The 18,478-nt window shown below is 39.8% G+C and overlaps 1 long non-coding RNA gene across 1 annotated transcript in view; it reads left to right on the forward strand.

The window, feature by feature from the left end:
• LOC117088076 overlaps window positions 1-8,623 on the forward strand; it is a 52,562-nt gene extending 43,939 nt beyond the window's left edge. The window contains exon 3 of the long non-coding RNA XR_004438988.1: window positions 8,301-8,623. This is a non-coding gene — a long non-coding RNA (uncharacterized LOC117088076). The remainder of the gene's footprint in view (window positions 1-8,300) is intronic.
• Window positions 8,624-18,478: the final 9,855 nt, after the last annotated feature.

The raw sequence follows: 18,478 nt of genomic DNA on the forward strand, positions 1-18,478 counted from the left end.
TCCTTGCTATGTTCCAAGAACCAATTTAAGCATCATCTCAAGACGTGCTTGGATATAAAATAGGCAGAGAAGTTTCAATGTTCGTAAAGTTCGAGAGAAAATAGACACAATGCGATAGAACAAATAATGAAAAAATAGTTTAAGGAAAGTTTTTTGAAATGAAGGTATATGTGGACAGCCGGGAGCGGTGGCTCAAGCCTGTAATCCCGGCACTTTGGGAGGCTGAGGCAGGCGGATCACAAGTTCAGGAGACTGAGACCATCCTAGCTAACACAGTGAAACCCGGTCTCTACTAAAGATACAAAAAATTAGCCGGACGTAGTGGCATGTGCCTGTAGTCCCAGCTACTGAGGAGGCTGAGGCAGGAGAAATGCTTGAACCTGGGAGGCGGAGATTACAGTGAGCCGAGATCATGCCATTGCACTCCAGCCTGGGCAACAGACTCGGTCTCAAAAAGAAAAAAAATGAAAAAAAGAAAAAAGGTATATGTGGACTTATATATTGAAAGGACACAGCACAGACATGGGAAAATTGATCAGAATGCTCAACTCTGAGATATATTATAGTAAAACCATTAGACTTTATTGATAAAGAAAAATCTTTGAGCATCCAAGTAACAACACCAAGTCACATATTAAGGAACCATAGTAAGTTTGACATTAGACTTTTTAATAGCAAAATTTTGTGACAGAAGACAATGGAGTAACATAATTAAGATGTTTAAAGGAAAAAAACTGAGAAAAGTGCATTATACTTGGCCAAACTGTCATTCAAGTATAAAACTATAGTCAAACTTATGAACTTTTGAAAATTTTAGGAACTTTTAATGTCCATCTGTGACAGACTGGATTAAGAAAATGTGGCACATATACACCATGGAATACTATGCAGCCATAAAAAAGGATGAGTTTGCATCCTTTGTAGGGACATGGATACAGCTGGAAACCATCATTCTTAGCAAACCATCACAAGAAGAGAAAACCAAACACCGCATGTTCTCACTCATAGGTGGGAACTGAACAATGAGATCACTTGGACTCGGGAAGGGAAACATCACACACTGGGGCCTATCATGGGGAGCGGGGAGGAGGGAGGGATTGCATTGGGGAGTTATACATGATATAAATGATGAATTGATGGGTGCTGATGAGTTGATGGGTGCAGCACACCAACATGGCATAAGTATACATATGTAACAAACCTGCACGTTATGTACATGTACCCTAGAACTTAAAGTATAATTAAAAAAAATAAAAATAAAAATAAAAATAAAAAAAAAAAAAAGAAAATTTTGGGAACTTTTTTAGTGAACCAATCCTGAAGAATCTACTGGAGAATCTGTTCAAAGATGAAGGTCTAACAACCATTTTATAAGAAATAAAGAATAATGAACAGCATATTAAAATGAATTCACAGAGTAAAATCAGCAAAATCCATGAGATGGAAATTCTATAGGACAACTGATCAGATATATTCAACAAATAAATTACCAGCAAAACAAGACAGAAAGGGATTGAAGAGAAACATGGATTAAAAGAGACCTAAGAGACATGTCAATTAACTGCATTATATGAATCTGATCCAGCTTTTTGTTGAAAAGGCAAATGTAAAATTTAAGAACTAATTGGAGAAATATCAATATTGCTTGGATATTTGGTGATAAATAATTTTGTAGAGATGTTTTGATAATGATTCCTATGGTTTGAATGTGTTCCTCAAAGTTCACATGTTGGAGACTTAATCCCCAGTGCAGCGGTGTTGAGAGATGGGACCTCTGAGTGGTGATTAGGTCTGAGGGCTCTGCCCTTGTGAATGGATTAATGTTGTTATTGGGGGAGTCGAATCATTACTGTGAGAATGGGTTTGTTATAAAAGTGAGTTTGGCCCTCTCTCGTCCATTCTTTTGGGATGACGCAGCATGAAGGCCTTTGCCAGATGCTGGCCCCTCCATCTTGAACTTCCCAGCCTCTAGAACATGAGCCAATACATTTCTGTTCATTATAAGTTACCCAGTCTCAGATATTCTGTCATAGCAGCATAAAACAGGCTAAAACAATGATACTGTGGTTTTATTTAAAAAAAATATAATATTGAAAAAAATACATACTGAAATATTAAAGATCGTTAATATGATGTCTGGGTATTCTAAATATTTTAGTGGAGGGGTATGTGGCTGGAGTACAAATGAAAGAAAATTGCAAAAGCTGTTTCATGGTTATATGGGAATCCATTCATTTGTATTGTTTTTTTTTTTTTCTGCTTTTTGGTTCAATTATAATTTTCCATAAGAAAAAAAAATTAACCCTAAACAGATGGGACTTGTAGAGGTAGGAACACTTAATAGTGGAAAGCAGTAACAGATGGTCGTCTGAGAGTTGGGGAGGGGCGGATTATGAAACTACAAAATGACAAAAATGTTATGAGCAGAGTTATTAGACTTACACCATTTAGCAGAAGGGCTGACACGGGTCAGTAGTCCCTGAGGACATTACTGTGTTACCTACGGGTCTAATAATTCATCCCACAAACAAAGACAATGAATAATCTAGCAAATATTAAATTATGTTTTGCATAGTCTGTTTCAGAAAGCAGAGGTTCAGTTAATATAGTTTACAAAATTTTCATTAACGTCTTGTCACGTTTGAGATTTCTCAGCATACAACACGATTTGGTCCAGAATTCCCATGACACTGTGGCATATGTCTGAGATGATGTAGGAGCTGTGGAAGTGCACTGCTAAGATCTCCATCAAGAGAACCCACCGCTGATAGCACAGTTGACTGACAGCACCAGCTGCCACCAGTTGGGTTCCTCCATTGCATTCATGCTGAGACCATGCTTCTCCCGGGCTGCTTCCAGTCAATGAGCATGGTGGGGGCTATTACTATTGGCCCATTTTTGCCTAACTCCGAAGTCCTTTAGCAAGCAGCTTTTGATCAGGGACACTTCATTGGCCTGGTTGAAGTTTTTGCAAAAGTAGGCTGTGGAATGTGGAATGTGGAATTCTTCCTTCCCTCTTTTCTTTCACAGCTATCATCCTGCGTCACCATCTGAGGCCCTTCCATCTTTCTTCTACTCCATTCCTTTCTATCTGTCACAGGAATTTCCCCCAATAAACACCCTGTGTATCTAATCTTGATTTGGCTCTGCATCTAGAAAGAATCGAACTGTCAGAGACAGGCACTGAGAAGATCAGTTGAGAACACTCCTTGAGAGCTCAATCGGCTTGCACTGCGTCTTTCGTTTTCCATTTCAAAAAGGCAGTAAGAGAATTAAATCAGCAAAGAGTGAATTATCATACTAAATTCTCAAAAAAAAGGCTTGATTCTTGATGAAGACAGCCAGGGGACTCTGAAACTTCGCTTTGGATTTATGCATATGGTTAACTGTCATTGCAGGGCTGGTGGTATTTTGAATTTATTACTTTCTGAATGGGTATTATTTTTTTCTTAAGGCACAAAGGACTATCTTCAATGACATGGTTTTCTAACACCTACAAGCTTTATATCTCTAATTATTCATCAGAGAAGGTAGGAAATAAAATAGTTCCTAAGCATATACATATTTCAGGTATCTATTTCTGGAATGAAGATTTCTACTTGTTTTTAATTTTTTTGCTGATATCCTTTTGATTATTCATCCCCATCCAATTATCTCACCCTTTTGAGGTGGGCCTAGCTCTTGATGGTGGTGGGTAAGGCACAAACAGAGAAGTTTGTGCAGCCACCTGCCACAACATGTAGCAACCCAAGCTGATGCAGAAAAGCTTCCTGGAGAGTGATCTCCATCCTGCTCAGGGCTCATCTTTAGCCCTCATGTGACAGTGCTGGCCAAAAGGAACTGGGTGAGTCAATGTACTTTAATATATCCTGTCTTAGTTGTTGTGGTTAAAAACCTCACCTGCAAAAGAAATAGCAGGCTGACACCAAGTCTGAGACGTATGTAAGTTCTCTGGCTGAACACTTTTTCTGATAACTGGTTAACAGTGTCAAAGACTTATCAATATGACTCCAGCTATTATCATTGACACAAAACACTTTCTAAACTTCACCCCATCTCCTCCCTCCTTTTGAGGTCTTAAGACTTCGAGAGCCACACCTTCCCAACCTATTTTTCATGTCTGCATCTTCAAGATGTAAACTGAGTTGTGTCTAATTCTATTTCAATATGTTTTATTTCTTTAAAGCAAATCCATCGAACCAGATATGTCTCAATGTGTAACAGTGGAGAGATTTTGGTAATGTGCGTTTTCTATGTATGTATTTCTTAATATAACTTTGTATTTTAAAAAAATAAATGTCCTTACTGATCTTGTCAGGATATTCAAATTTAGCTTTATTTTTTCTTTTATCATGAGCACTAAGTACATGCAGACTCTATTTGCAATACTGTAATAGTGATGTATACCCTTAAATTCTCAATGTTTCCTTTGGGGCAAGAATAAAATGTATTTTCTTTTTAGCATTTTTGTGCTATACTCATGCAGACAAGGATAGCCATTCACAACCTGGTACAAAAGTCATCCATCTTGAGTTGAAGGACAAAAAAGAAAGCATATGGCAGTTACATATTAAAAAATCAGAAATTATACTTCCTAACGCTTTGGCCAACATGTTTTAAATGCATATTTGGTATGACAACATATGGCCCAGAACATCATTGTTTCTAGGATGGGATTAGAAAAGGAAAGGTTGCTCAAACTGGGAAAGATATATATATACACACACATATATTTGAGATGGAGTCTTGCTATGTCACCCAGGCTGGAGTGCGGTGGCGTGATCTCGGCTCATTGCAACCTCCGCCTCCCGGATTCAAGTGATTCTCCTGCCTCAGCCTCCCGAGTAGCTGGGATTACAAGCATGCGCTGCCACGCACGCCTGGCTAATTTTTGTATTTTTTGTTAAAAGGGGATTTCACCATGTTGGCCAGGCTGGTCTTGAATTCCTGACCTCAAGTGATCTGCCTGCCTTGGCCTCCCAAAGTGCTGGGATTTCAGGTGTGAGCCACCATGCCCAGCTGAGATTGATTTTTAAAACTGACACTAGAACAGGTAAGAGAAGAGTTAGTATAGTTGGAGTTAAAGTGAGAAACGCAAACCTGACCCCATGATTTTAAAAAGGTCAAGCTAACCCTGTTGTGACCCTCATTCCAAACACTGTTCAAGTGAAACAATCTCAGGGATGTAGCTGGCACCAGTGACCTTTGTGTTCTTCAGTGAAAGAAATCTAGGCACCTTCGGCCGGGCGCGGTGGCTCACGCCTGTAATCCCAGCACTTTGGGAGGCTGAGGCGGGTGGATCACCTGAGGTCGGGAGTTCGAGACCAGCCTGACTAACAGGGAGAAACCCCGTCTCTACTAAAAATACAAAAAATTAACTGGGCGTGGTGACTCATGCCTGTAGTCTCAGCTACTTGGGAGGCTGAGGCAGTAGAATCGCTTGAACCCGAGAGGTGGAGGTTGCGGTGAGCGGAAATTGCACCATTGTACTCCAGCCAGGGCAACAAGAGCAAAACTCCGTCTAAATACACACACACACACACACACACACACACACGCACACACACACACACACGAAATCTAGGCACCTTCAAAAGTAGCTGGCTCTAAATCTTGGAGTAGAAAGAGACAGGACAAGCCTCCATTTGTTTTGTTTTTTTCATAATGTAATTAGCATTTTAAGGATCTACTGTGATGTTGAAAATAGAAAACAAGGATCAGACTTAGGTGGTACAGGGATCTTCCCCTTATCCACAGTTTGCTTTCTGTAATGGTTTGTTATTTGCAGTCAACTTTCCGTAATGGTTTGTTATCTGCAATCAACTGTGGTCTGAAAATACTAAATGGAAAATGTCTGAAATAAACAGTTCGTAAGTTTCCGATTGCGCATCCTTCTGAGTAGCGCGATGAAATCTTGTGCTGTCCCACTCTGTTTCCAGTGGGTCCACGCTGCGTACACCACTCTGCCTGTTAGTCACTTAGTGGCCATCTCTGTTATCAGGTTCACAGATCACAAGAAGAAGGATGAGTACAGTACAATTAGTTATTTTGAGAGAGACAGACCACATTCCATAACTTTTATTATAGTATATTGTATAATTGTTGTATTTCATCGTTAGTCATTGTTAGTCTGTTACTGTGCCTGATTTATAAATTAAGCTTTATCATAGGTATGTAGGTATAGGAAAAAAACGAAGTATATTTAGAGTTGAGTACTCTTCAGGGTTTCAGGCATCTACGGGGGTTTTGGAATGTATTCCCTGAGGATAAGGGGGACTACTGTAGTTCTGAGAGCTCTAAAGGGAATTCTCAACGGCTCTTCTTAAAAATCTCTGCTTAATTTCAGCAGTTGCTTGGTTTTAAAACATTTATTGGCTGGGCACAGTGGCTTATGCCTGTAATCATAACACTTTGTGAGGCAGAGGCAGGTGGATCACTTGAGGTCAGGAGTTCAAGACCAGCCTGGCCAACATGGTGAAACCCCATCTCTAGTAAAAATACAAAAATTAGGCTGGACACGGTGGCTCACACCTGTAATCCCAGCACTTTGGGAGGTCGACGTGGGCGGATTACCTGAGGTCGGGAGTTGAAGACCAGCCTGGCCAACGTGGTGAAACCCTGTCTCTACTAAAAATACAAAAATTAGCCAGGTGTGGTAGCACATACCTGTAATCCCAGCTACTCGGGAGGCTGAGACAGGAGAATTGCTTGAGCCCAGGTGGCAGAGGTTGCAGTGAGTGGAGATCGTGCCACTGCACTCCAGCTTAGCAGACAGAGCGAGACTCTGTCTTAAAAAAAAAAAAAAATTCGCCAGGCTTTGTGGCACATGCCTGTAATACCAGCTACTTGGGTGGCTGAGGAACAAGAATCACTTGAACTCGGGAGGCTGAGGTGGCACAGAATCGCAATCGCGCCGCTGCACTCCATCCTGGGAGACAGAGTGAGACTCTGTCTAAAAAAAAAAAAAAAAAAAAAAAAAAAAAAAAAGAAATAAATAAATATAAATAAAATAAATAACATTTATCAAGCCACATTTTGTAAATGTTCATGGCCTTGCACCTGGATTTTAAAGTTTTAAAATTTGAATATATATTCTATGAAGGTGCTCTGGATTCTGCTTTGTTTTGCTTTGTCTCTCCAGAAAACAATATATGCAAGTTATTTTAGAAAATGTTCTACTATCATTTATTTTATTGTTTCCTTATTTTGATTTTATCATCTTTCTCCCATGTCTTCAAGTCTAACTGCTAATTACTCTTTCCTCAAATTCTTAAGATTAAAACAAAATTGATATCTCACTCACTTCGATTTGATGCACTTTACCTTCCATAGCAAATATTTATTATACCCGTAAGTATTACATATACTATAAACCTAATTGTCATTACAAACTGGAAGTGTGCATTATCTATTGTCTTAACAAGATTACTCTGAATTATTGTTTTCTTCTGTCTTTTGTGAAAGCATGTTATTTGTCTCCCTAAAACTTGTCAGATAGTGTTGTTTTAACTTCTTCTTAAACACTTTGGAATCTTTCGGTAGACATCAACATGAACACTTTTCACTTTAGCATGAAAAGGATCTCACTCCCCATCTGGGAATATTCTTAAGCAATTACTCTGATTAAAAGATAATTTAGTTAAATTATCTTGCTTTTTGTCCTCTTTGTTGGTTGATGAATTTTCACAACTGAACATCCCCCTGTTACCCCAACTCAGATCAAGATCTGAGACTTTACCAGCCACCCCTTCTCCTGTTCACTAGTTGCCTTCTCCTAGTTACCATCACCTCAAGTTAAGCACTTCCCTGACTTCTAAAATTATACATTTGTTCTCCTGGTTTAAAAAACTTTATTTAATGTATATTTTTACCTGGCTTTTATTTACTCAGTGCTACTTTTGGTAGTTTTATTTTTGCTATTCTACAACAAAATATCCTTACTGTTTTAGAATATTCCACTGTATGAATATTTATTTATGCAGCTATTAATAGACATCTGGGTGATTTCTTGTTTCTACTATACTGAACATATGCACACCCTTTAGCCCAGCAATTTTATTGCAGGTATATAACCAACTGAAATGCTTATGCATATTCACTAAAAGACAGCTATCAGAATGCTTATAGTAGCAACATTTGTACTATGCTTAATGTACATTACTAACTGCATTATATGGATATTTGTATTTTGCGGAACCATTTTGTGTGTGTGATTTTGTGAGACATATAAAGAAAACCTGCTTTTCTTTTAAAAGGTAAATAGACACTTTAAACCAATGGTCTTTTAATTCCCATTCCAGGACAAGACAAAGGCAATGGGCAGAAAAGTGTACAGCCATTTCTGTCACACTGAGAATCAAGCCTGGATTACCTCCAATGAGAAGATGACACAGGACTATTATAAGGACACGATTTTTCTGGATAAGACACAGTTCTCTTGTGTTCAGACAGATTGCTTTTCAAATCACTCTGTATAGGGATGGGTTAAGCCCAGGCTCTAAAATAAATATTTATATGCCCTAAAGTTTCCAACTAGGAAGGCAGAAAGACTCAGATATCATCGCCCAGCATGGGCAGTGACATGGGTGAAATGTGGCATTGCTGGCATCAAATTTTCTCATCTTTCAACTATTCTCTGTTTTTCTAGAGCATTGAATACATCCTGATATTTGAGAACCCGTTGTTAGGCAATGCATTTGAATTATTAATAAGAATGAAGAGGTAACCATGGCAAGAGAGGAAAAAAATAAAGCTAGCTCTCCAGGCTGCGGAGATGGTACCTGCAAACTGCTAAGATACATAAAAGCAAGAGAATACAACGTAGAGCACAGATGCTTAAACGCACTTCCTTTCTCTCATCCACTACCTTAAAGGTAGCAATTATGCTTTATGTGTCCATTGTAACAAATGTCTTCTCCATTCATCTGTGGCCAGTAGTTTACAAGGCAAGGATTGCACACAAGGCGACTGTTAGGTTTTCTCTCCTCCCTTCCCCGCCCCCACTCCCACACATTCCCTTGTAAGAGGAACCTCTCATCCATGTCTCAAACATGCTAATTACTGCAATTAGCATGTTTCCTACCAACCCTTCCTGTAAATCTTTGGTTCAAGGAAGTTTCCTTCCATCCCTCACCTAGAAGAAGGTAGACAAAACACAGGCTCAGCATTTCCAAGTCAAAAAATATAGTCAGGTCCTCACCAAACAGGGGCAATTCTCTGCTCTTTGTCTATGCATTTCCTCAACCTTACATTGACTCAAGGAAGATACGCCTCCCCTTAGGAGAGCCAGGCGAGTTAGAAACCATTGCCGTAGTGTGCCCAAGTGTGAAAATTATTAAAATACCCTTTTGTACAGCTCCTGGCTAAGAGGAGACAATAACTGGGAGGGCTGGAGTGCAGGTCTTTAATCTTCTACAGGAGTCACTCCTAAAATTCGATTTGTTCGATAGAAGGGGTGCTGGAGTACCTACTAGAAGTCAGGCCCACACTGTGCTCTGTACTTGCCTGTACTTGACACACATTTCTCTTGGGGGCCTTTTTTTTTTTTTGACGGACTTTCACTCTTGTTGCCCAGGCTGGAATGCAGTGTCGCGATCTCGGCTCACTGCAATCTCTGCCTCCCGGGTTCAAGCAAGTCTCCTGCCTCAGCCTCCCTAGTAGCTGGGATTACAGGCACCCACCACCACGCCTGGCTAATTTTTTTGTAATTTTAGTAGAGACAGGGTTTCGCCATGTTGTCCAGGCTGATCTTGAACTCCTGACCACAGGCGATCCACCCGCCTCGGCCTTCCAAAGTGCTGGGATTACAGGCATGAGCCACTGCACCCAGCTGTCTTGGGGGCCTTTTGGACTTAGGAGGAATCCAGATCACATAGAGAGATATTCCACTGTAGGCTAGAGTAACACACAGGGAGTAACACACTGAGATGAAGATGAGGACCCTCCTCCTTGCCTAAACAAGTCAGCAAACATTTCCTGAGGAGGGGAACTTGAATGTGGTAGGGGATCTACAATGCTGTCCACCCTGCTGGTGATAACTCCTTGAAAGCTTGTAGCCTGGTTACCTTGCTCACCAAACTACAAAGCATCCCCAGAATAATAAATCCAAATTCTTTTGATGGCAACCGAATGCCCTAATTACCATTCAGCATGGTTTTCTTGCTCTTCCCTTCAAGCAATACTAGTTTCTGTCCCTCCTGCTTATCCTTCCCCCTGTACTGCCATTTAAAATGTATACTTTTTCAATTGTCACTTATTCAAATCCTCTATTTTCTTTCACAGTCCAGCTAAAGGCTTACTTTCTCCAAGAAACATCTGGTTACATACACATATTTCTTTCACTATACCTTCCGCCTCTATTGCAATGTCATAAATTTGTTCTGATGTTATTTTGAAACAGTTTCTGTTGTGTAAGGGTACCTTGTCTCCTTACAGGGATAACATTCCCAAAGATGACAAATTCAGGGTTCTAGCAGATAGTTCAAAAGCAGGAGGTTATGAGAGAGAGTACCTCCCCGCCCTGATCCTCAACTCTCAGGCTGAGCTGTTCTCTGGATAGTGCAGCAGCTAAAGTCTTGGTTTCAATGAGGATACGTTTCCCCATCCCCAGAACCTGTGTGGAGCAGTGGTCCTCTAATGTGGTGTTGGTGAAGAAGGATTTGAGAGGGAAACACCAGGAAGCCCACAGCTCCGTTTCCCCTCCCAGATTCTACAGATGCAGGGTGGGTGGTCTCTAGGGAGACTTCTTCAGAACTAAGATGTATTCGTTTCCTAGGACTGCTGTTACAAATACACAGACTTGGTGATTTCATAGAACTTTGTCCTTGCATAGTCTAGAGCCCAGATGTCCAAAATCAAGGACAATGCTTCCTCCAGCCGCTCCAGGGAAGAATCTGCTGCCTACCCTCTCCTGGATCCTTGGTGGACTTTGGCTTATGGCTGCATGACTCTGATCTCTGTCTCCTTGATCATAGTGCCTCTTTCTCTTTTCTCTGACACATAAATCTCCCTTATGCATCTCTTATAAGGGAACATCATTTGAATTTAGGTCCCATCCAGGTCATCCAGGAGGATCTCTTCATCTAACAGTCCTTCATTTAATTACATCTGTGAAGACCCTTTTCCAAATAGAGTCACATTCAGAAGGTTCTGGGAATTTGGACACGAACCTTTTTGCAGGCCGTCATTCAACTCCCACTACATCAGGTTTCTAACAGTGCCATGGTAATCGAATTCTCTGAATTTTCCTCTAACCATGACGATTTACAAAGCATACTCATCATTCAGCTTAAGTATGACAAATAATAAAGTCACTTTCTGCTCCTGAGTTATTGGCTGAAATGTATACAAGGAGCATTTGCAAAGTGCTTTCAGGAAAAAACAGATAAACTAACTCTGCCCCCAAGGATATTATAATCCAGTAGGAAAAGTAAATATGGACACAAGTTTAGAGGAGTTGAATGAAGGTGAAAAACACAATACTGTGAAGCAAGATGAGGGAGAGAATAAAGGCTGTTTCTTTTTTTTTTTTTTTTTTGTTGAGACGGAGTCTTGCTCTGTCGCCCAGGCTGGGGTGCAGTGGCCGGATCTCAGCTCACTGCAAGCTCCGCCTCCCGGGTTCACGCCATTCTCCTGCCTCAGCCTCCGAAGTAGCTGGGACTACAGGCGCCCACCACCTCGCCCGGCTAGTTTTTTGCATTTTTTTTTAGTAGAGACGGGGTTTCACTGTGTTAGCCAGGATGGTCTCGATCTCCTGACCTCGTAATCCGCCCGTCTCGGCCTCCCAAAGTGCTGCGATTACAGGCTTGAGCCACCGCGCCCGGCAAGGCTATTCCTTTTCTCTCTCTCTCTTCCCCCACAGCATTCTTGCTACCATGCATTCAGACACACTATGTGCCTCACAACTGTCCCATTAGCTTTAGGTCACTTCTTTCATGGACGGTGAAGGCCAATGGATACCCTTTGATAAATATGACTTTCTGGAGTTCCCATGAGCCCCAAATCTGAACCTGTCATACAGAAAACATAGATTACATTAAATATGTGGCAAACGCCTCAAAAAATCTCAAAGAAAAGCCAAAGTATAGGAGTAATATTATTGCTTCAAATTTATTTTCTTTAGTAATGTGAGTCTATGGATAATTTTATATAAAGAAGATATATAAGATATATAGTATGCAATAAATACATATAGATGACATATAAAGGATATATATGCATATATAATATCTACTCTTTATAGAGCTTCAGTTGCCTATATTTTATACAGGACTGGAAATACACATACAATATTATCTAGCACTAAAAATTTTTAGCAATTTTAACTTCTCCTTTGTGGGAGCTTTCAGATTTCCACTTCTGTCTTTATCCACGATTCTGTGCCTTTATCCATGCAGAAGTAACATTAAATCACTTTCACATAAGGACTTAACTTCCACTGCCAGCTCGGGGTCAACAGTCAGGGCTGGGATGGAAAGAAGTGCTGATTAATAGGGCTTTAAAGACTGGTTCAGATGTCTTAACGCAAAGACAAATATGTGAAATGGTTCCACATCTTTTCAGTGGCTCAAAACTTCATTTACAATCATTACTTCTAGCCAAATTATATTGGACTACAATTTCCCAGTGACAAAGGCGTGTTTCCTTAAGTTTCTTTTTGCCCTTCAAGGACAATCCAAGGAGACAGTTAATTCGTTATAGATACACATAAAGAACATAAGGAAATAGGGAAAGGAACAGTCTCCTTAGAGAATCTGGGAGAACATAGTGGATTGTACATTATGTTTAAAGAGCAGACAGAAGGAGGAGCACAGTGGAATGCCTTAATAAACATCATGGGCCGCTTGAAAAAGAAGGTGGCTTCGTCTAACATGGATACAGATTTTTTCACAAAGCGTTTCTCTTCTTAAAGGACTCATCTTTCTAACCCTGAGAGGTTAGCACAAGTTAAATAAGAAAATCTTATTCATCAAAGTCAAAAAGAGAATATTTATAGATTCTATGCCTTGTCCCCACCCCAGTTCCCCATATACAGAGAGTGCTTCCTAAGAGGAAAACGACCTAAAGTGGTAGAATTTTTTAATTTTTGAGATGAAGTTTTGTTCTTTTCGCCCAGGCTGGAGTGCAGTGAGCAATCTCAGCTCACTGCAACCTCCATCTCCTGGGTTCAAGCGATTCTTGTGCCTCAGCCTCCCGAGTAGCTGGGATTACAGGTACCTGCCACCACGTCTGGCTAATTTTTGTATTTTTAGTAGAGACTGGTTTTCACCATGTTGGCCAGGATGGTCTCAAACTCTTGACCTCAGGTGATCCTCCTGCCTCAGCCTTCCAAAGTGCTGAGACTACAGGCGTGAGCCACTGTGCCTGGCCAGTAGAATTTTGTTTAATGAATTGCTCTCACTGTCTTATAGATTAAAAGGCACCGTATTGGCAGTTGATCAAACGATCAACACAGATTGAGATGCAGTTCTCATATGCCTGCTGGATTTGAGTTGTTAGCTCAGAGCTGATTATCTCACAGTTTTTTCAGTGAAAGCAAAGCCCAGGAGCTGTAGATTCCGAGAATCTATCCTTCAGAAAGGCCAGCAGAATACTGCTTTGTGAGGGTGCTGTGTTTCCTCAGCCACCCCACTCAGAGCAAAGCTTTCGGTAGCAGCTCTCTGTCAACTACAAAGCAATAGTTTGAAGAATACGTAATAAAAAAATCAATGTATCTACCTATGTTAAAAAAAATTCAGTCTGCTCTTTCCCTGTGGAATTTTTCTGAAGGAGGAACCTTGTGGTGCAAAGGAGGACTCTAATTTTTAGCAAAATATCTATAATACAGCATGTCCAAATCTGCAAACTTTTAAACTGATAACTAATTCACATGTACATGTTTTGCCAAAGAATGCTTATCAATTTGTTTGTCCTTTGGGTCTAAGTGAGGGGTATTCCACAGAGACTTGGAAGGTGGAAAAGAAACAGAGCCAATAATTCTCATGTAGCAATAGTGGACAGAGGGAGGGTTTTAGCAAATGGCAGACCTGACAATTTGCCAAGATTTCAGAATGTTCTCCCCCGTATCGTCAACTTCAGGGATGTAGGCAAACGAATTTGCTGGCAGAGGCGCCTTAAAATTCCTGAACTTACTAGAGACAGTTTCTCTCTTGACTCCTTCATTCATTTTGAAAGACTTTAATAATTCCGTATATTAATTCCTGATCAGCTTGAAATACCTAGTGTCATTTCCATTCGCCTAACTAAATTTCGACCAATTGCATAAGGAATAAAAATTATTCTCAGATCAACTGCTATGATGTTTAAAATGTGAAACAGTAAATTTTATTTAACTCAAACAACTATGGTGACAATTAATGTTCCTACTAAGTTAGATAATCGTGGTCATTTCCAAACATACTTCATCCTCTGACACAATCAGGAATCATGTGATCATGTGATTGGTTGATTGATCTGCATCCATTTGACCACGGAGCACTGTACCTCACATGGACCACGTCACTGAGTGTTGACAGTGATACCATCAATCATTTAATATAATTTTCGGTTTATGTTTGAGGACATCAAGGCTTAGAGATGCAGCATGACTTGTCCCAGGTTTCACAGCCAGGAAGGATAGGAATTTGAAATCAAATCAGATACTGTGTTAATGTCCAAACCCCCAAACCCTTTCTGCCGTGTTAACTGACTTTTTTTTTTACCATGACTTGTAAGTAATGTTGGAGAGTGGTCATTATGATCATTTTTGATAATCAATGTAAGGTAACAGTATACCAACCAATGTAAGGTAACACTACACCAACCAACTACACAATGGTAGGATTGTATACCATTTGTATACCAACACTATACAATGTTTTGTGACAGTGTCAGCATTCTTAGTCTTTCCCTCCTTGCCAGACATTGTGGAAGTTTGCCCAGCCAGTTTTTGGTAGTAGATATGTGTCTTCAGAAATGGCATGAGAGCTGACACCATGGTTGCCAGGAGAAGGAGCCTCCTTCTGTAAGAGCCTCAAATTTTCCAGAATTGGATTAAGGAAGTTGATGGAACTGGTGGTCCTTGGAAAAAAATATGTCAATATGTATGTTTCATAAAAGACTCAGGAGAATACAGGGAGTATGTCTGTATACAGGAAGAGTCAGGAAAGCTCTAACAAGGGGCTGACTAAAGATCTGGATTTAGCTGCTGGGCACAGTGGCTCACGCCTGTAATCCCAGCACTTTGTGAGGCCGAGGTGGGCAGATCAATTGAGGTCAGGAGTTTGAGACTAGCCTGGCCAACATGGTGCAACCCCCTCTCCACTAAAAATACAAAAATTGGCCAGGCATGGTGGTGGACATCTGTAATCCCAGCTACTTGGGAGGCTGAGGCACGAGAATTGCTTGAACCCAGGAAGTGGTGGTTGCAGTGAGCCAAGATCGCGCCCATCAGGATTTACAACCACCACCACCACAAAAACATGACTCCCCAGATCTTACGTCACTAGGAGACATACTCCTTGTATTCTCCTGGGTCTTTTATGAAACATACATATTGACATATTTTCTTCCAAGGACCATCAGTTCCATCAACTTCCTTAATCCAATTCTGGAAAATTTGAGGCTCTTACAGGAAAGACATGCTTTTGTTTTTTTTGCTGGGAACATTGCAGCAGTAGAGCTTTCTGTCTGGCAGGCTACCTACTGAAAATATGCCCACTGGACTTCACAGTGAGAGGTTTGGCTTCACCTGGGGGCAGGAAATCGTATCACTAGCAATTTTCCCTGCCAATCCTTCTACATGACAAAGCACATATGGATGCAAATAAGCTAATCCTTCTCTGGAAGAGCAAGCTGCACCTGGAAGTCAGCTCATAGGCGTGCCAGACGGAGAAGATGTGATTGTGAGGTACCTGGGGGACTGCCACAAAGCAGACTGGGAAAATCCCCACCTGGGCTGCCTGAGATAACACCTAATCATCTACTGGGATAATTGGCCTCTGAAAGGGATATATGCTAATAATAGAATCAAGTCACTAGGTAATTAAACTCTTAAAATGTTAGGAATATTTGCCTATGGATTAGGGAATTCCTGATGATGAAAAGCCATCAAAGTTCAAATAAATTAATAAAATGTAGGTCTACAGGAAGGTATTGTGGATCCTGTTAGGTGGGAAAAAATATACTTAGGGAAAGGTCACTTTCATGTAGAGTCTGATGGATCTTTGCAAAAATTGGGAACCTCCCCCGACTATCACCAAACCACCAAAATAGTGATGTTGGTACAGAATATAATTAGAAACAGAAAAGTATTCCTAATATAGTTGGTCGATATGTGGTCCAACTCACTTTCCAAAATATACTCTCTTTTATTTCTCTGTCTACCGTGAATTTCTTAATGACAAGAGGTGGTTTTAAAACATGTCTGCGATATCATTGATAGCCCTCCCATCAAAAGATGGGAATCTCTCCTTTCACCCCTTGGATATGAGTGACTTGCTTGTAACCAGTTAGGATGCAGGGGAAGTGGTGTTGAGTGATTTCAAAGGCTAAGGGAGGAAAGATGATGCCGTTTCTATCTGGTTCTCTTGGGATCCTCACTCTAGAGGAATTTAGCCTTCATGTATTAAATGACTATCCAGAGATCCCTATACTGGAGAATGTACAAGAAGAAACTCTTACCTGTAGCTCTAGCCACAGTCCTAGCTTACTACCAGCTTCACTCCCAGCCATGTGAATAGTCACATCTTGTGCAGTTCATCCAGTCAAGCTTTTAGATGACTGCAAGTCACAACCGGCATCTGATTGCAACTGCATAAGAGATCCCAAACAAGAGCTGCTTAGTGAGGCTATTTCCAAATTCCTGAACCACGGAAGTGTGGAAAAATAAAATGGTTGTTGATTTACACCACTAAGTTTTAGAGTAATTTATTATGTAGCAGTAGTAACTGAATAAATCTATGAAAAGCATTTTTTTTTTTACAATTTCTCCAAATTTCCAAGTAATAATAGCTAACATTTAAAAATGCTCTTACAGTTGATACAGTACAATCGTATAGATTATCTCATTTGATTTTTATAAATATCATGTGAAGAAGTATAATTATCATGAATCCCTGAGACAGAGACAAATGCTTAATATCCCAAATAGGGCCTAGATCCATGTCATTTTACTCCAACACAATGGCCTTTGACACTGTGCTGTCTCTCAAATGTGGCAAAATATTTTAAGTAGTTAGAAATTGTATCTATTAAAAAACACTAGATGATAATAGAAAAACTAACAGCATTGGTTCTTTGCTTGTTTCCAGATTGACTATCTCTTTATACATTTATATGTTCTTATAAAATTTTAAAAAGTCATAATAAAGCAATTCCTGGAGAGACTAGATGGCAGCCAATTCTTGCTTTTTCTTATATTTGTAAATAACAGGGAGCTTTCTCTATGATTTTACCCTTGACATTACAAGGAACAGACCAAATTCAAGAATTGAAACAAAGCTGAATTTTAACCAGGCATGGACAGACTTATATTTAATAATATCAACTCTCTGAATTTTACGTCTTTAAACATACATTGAGAATTGATTAATTGAGGTCCTTAAAATTTAGAATTTGCTTAATCCTAAAAGACTTTGCCAAATCTGGCATGCTGTCTAGGTAGTTTGAGTTCTCCTCTATTACATTTTTACAATGGATACATCAACAAAAGCACATTTACTTTTTCCTATTAAAGGCATTGATGTGATGCAAAGAAGTATAAAATGTTCTTCCAGCCTTACAAAAGCTTACAGTCTGGTTGGGGGTTATTCAGAGATAAATTTGCATAATAAAGAAGCAAGTATGCTGAATTAGGAATATATTTCCCTATATACCTGAAAGGAGTGTCGTACAGATTAAGAATAAAAATGCTTTCTAAGTCACAAAACACTAAGCAAATGCAATATGAAATATATGTGTAAAGTAAAACAGGAAGTTTTATCCAAAATGGTGTTTGGATCCCATGGTGCTTCTGCTCAGTTTTTAGAAAGTTGTATCCTACTGGCTTATTCCACAGTGAAGTTGTTAAACTGTACCTTACTGTCTGATTCAAGAAGAGATGGTCCATTGCTGGCTACTAACCCTTCTAATTACATATATCACATGGAAAGAAAAAAGAAACCTTTTCTAAGAATTTCAATCAAGATAAACATTAGTAAGATTCCAGGAAAAATTCACCATCTAGTATGGGTCACCAAAATTCAAGGTTAAACTGTGGTTCATTAGCAGTGAGCATGTCTGATTAAAATGAAAAAAGACAAAAAGAATGATGAGATGCATAAACTATGTCTACAAATTTCTTAGAGCAAATTACCAATGGTCTATGAGAATAAAGATTTACCTACTCGGTGGTTATTATGAAGTCTTAATTTGCATGGTTATTTTTTTCTACTACCACAGGACATATTATGTTCCTGAGAAATAAACTGGAGAATTGGGTATAGTTCTTTTATACCAGGCA

Source organism: Trachypithecus francoisi, unplaced genomic scaffold (genome assembly GCF_009764315.1).
Source record: "Trachypithecus francoisi isolate TF-2019V2 unplaced genomic scaffold, Tfra_2.0 Lachesis_group10, whole genome shotgun sequence".
Lineage (NCBI taxonomy): Eukaryota > Metazoa > Chordata > Mammalia > Primates > Cercopithecidae > Trachypithecus > Trachypithecus francoisi.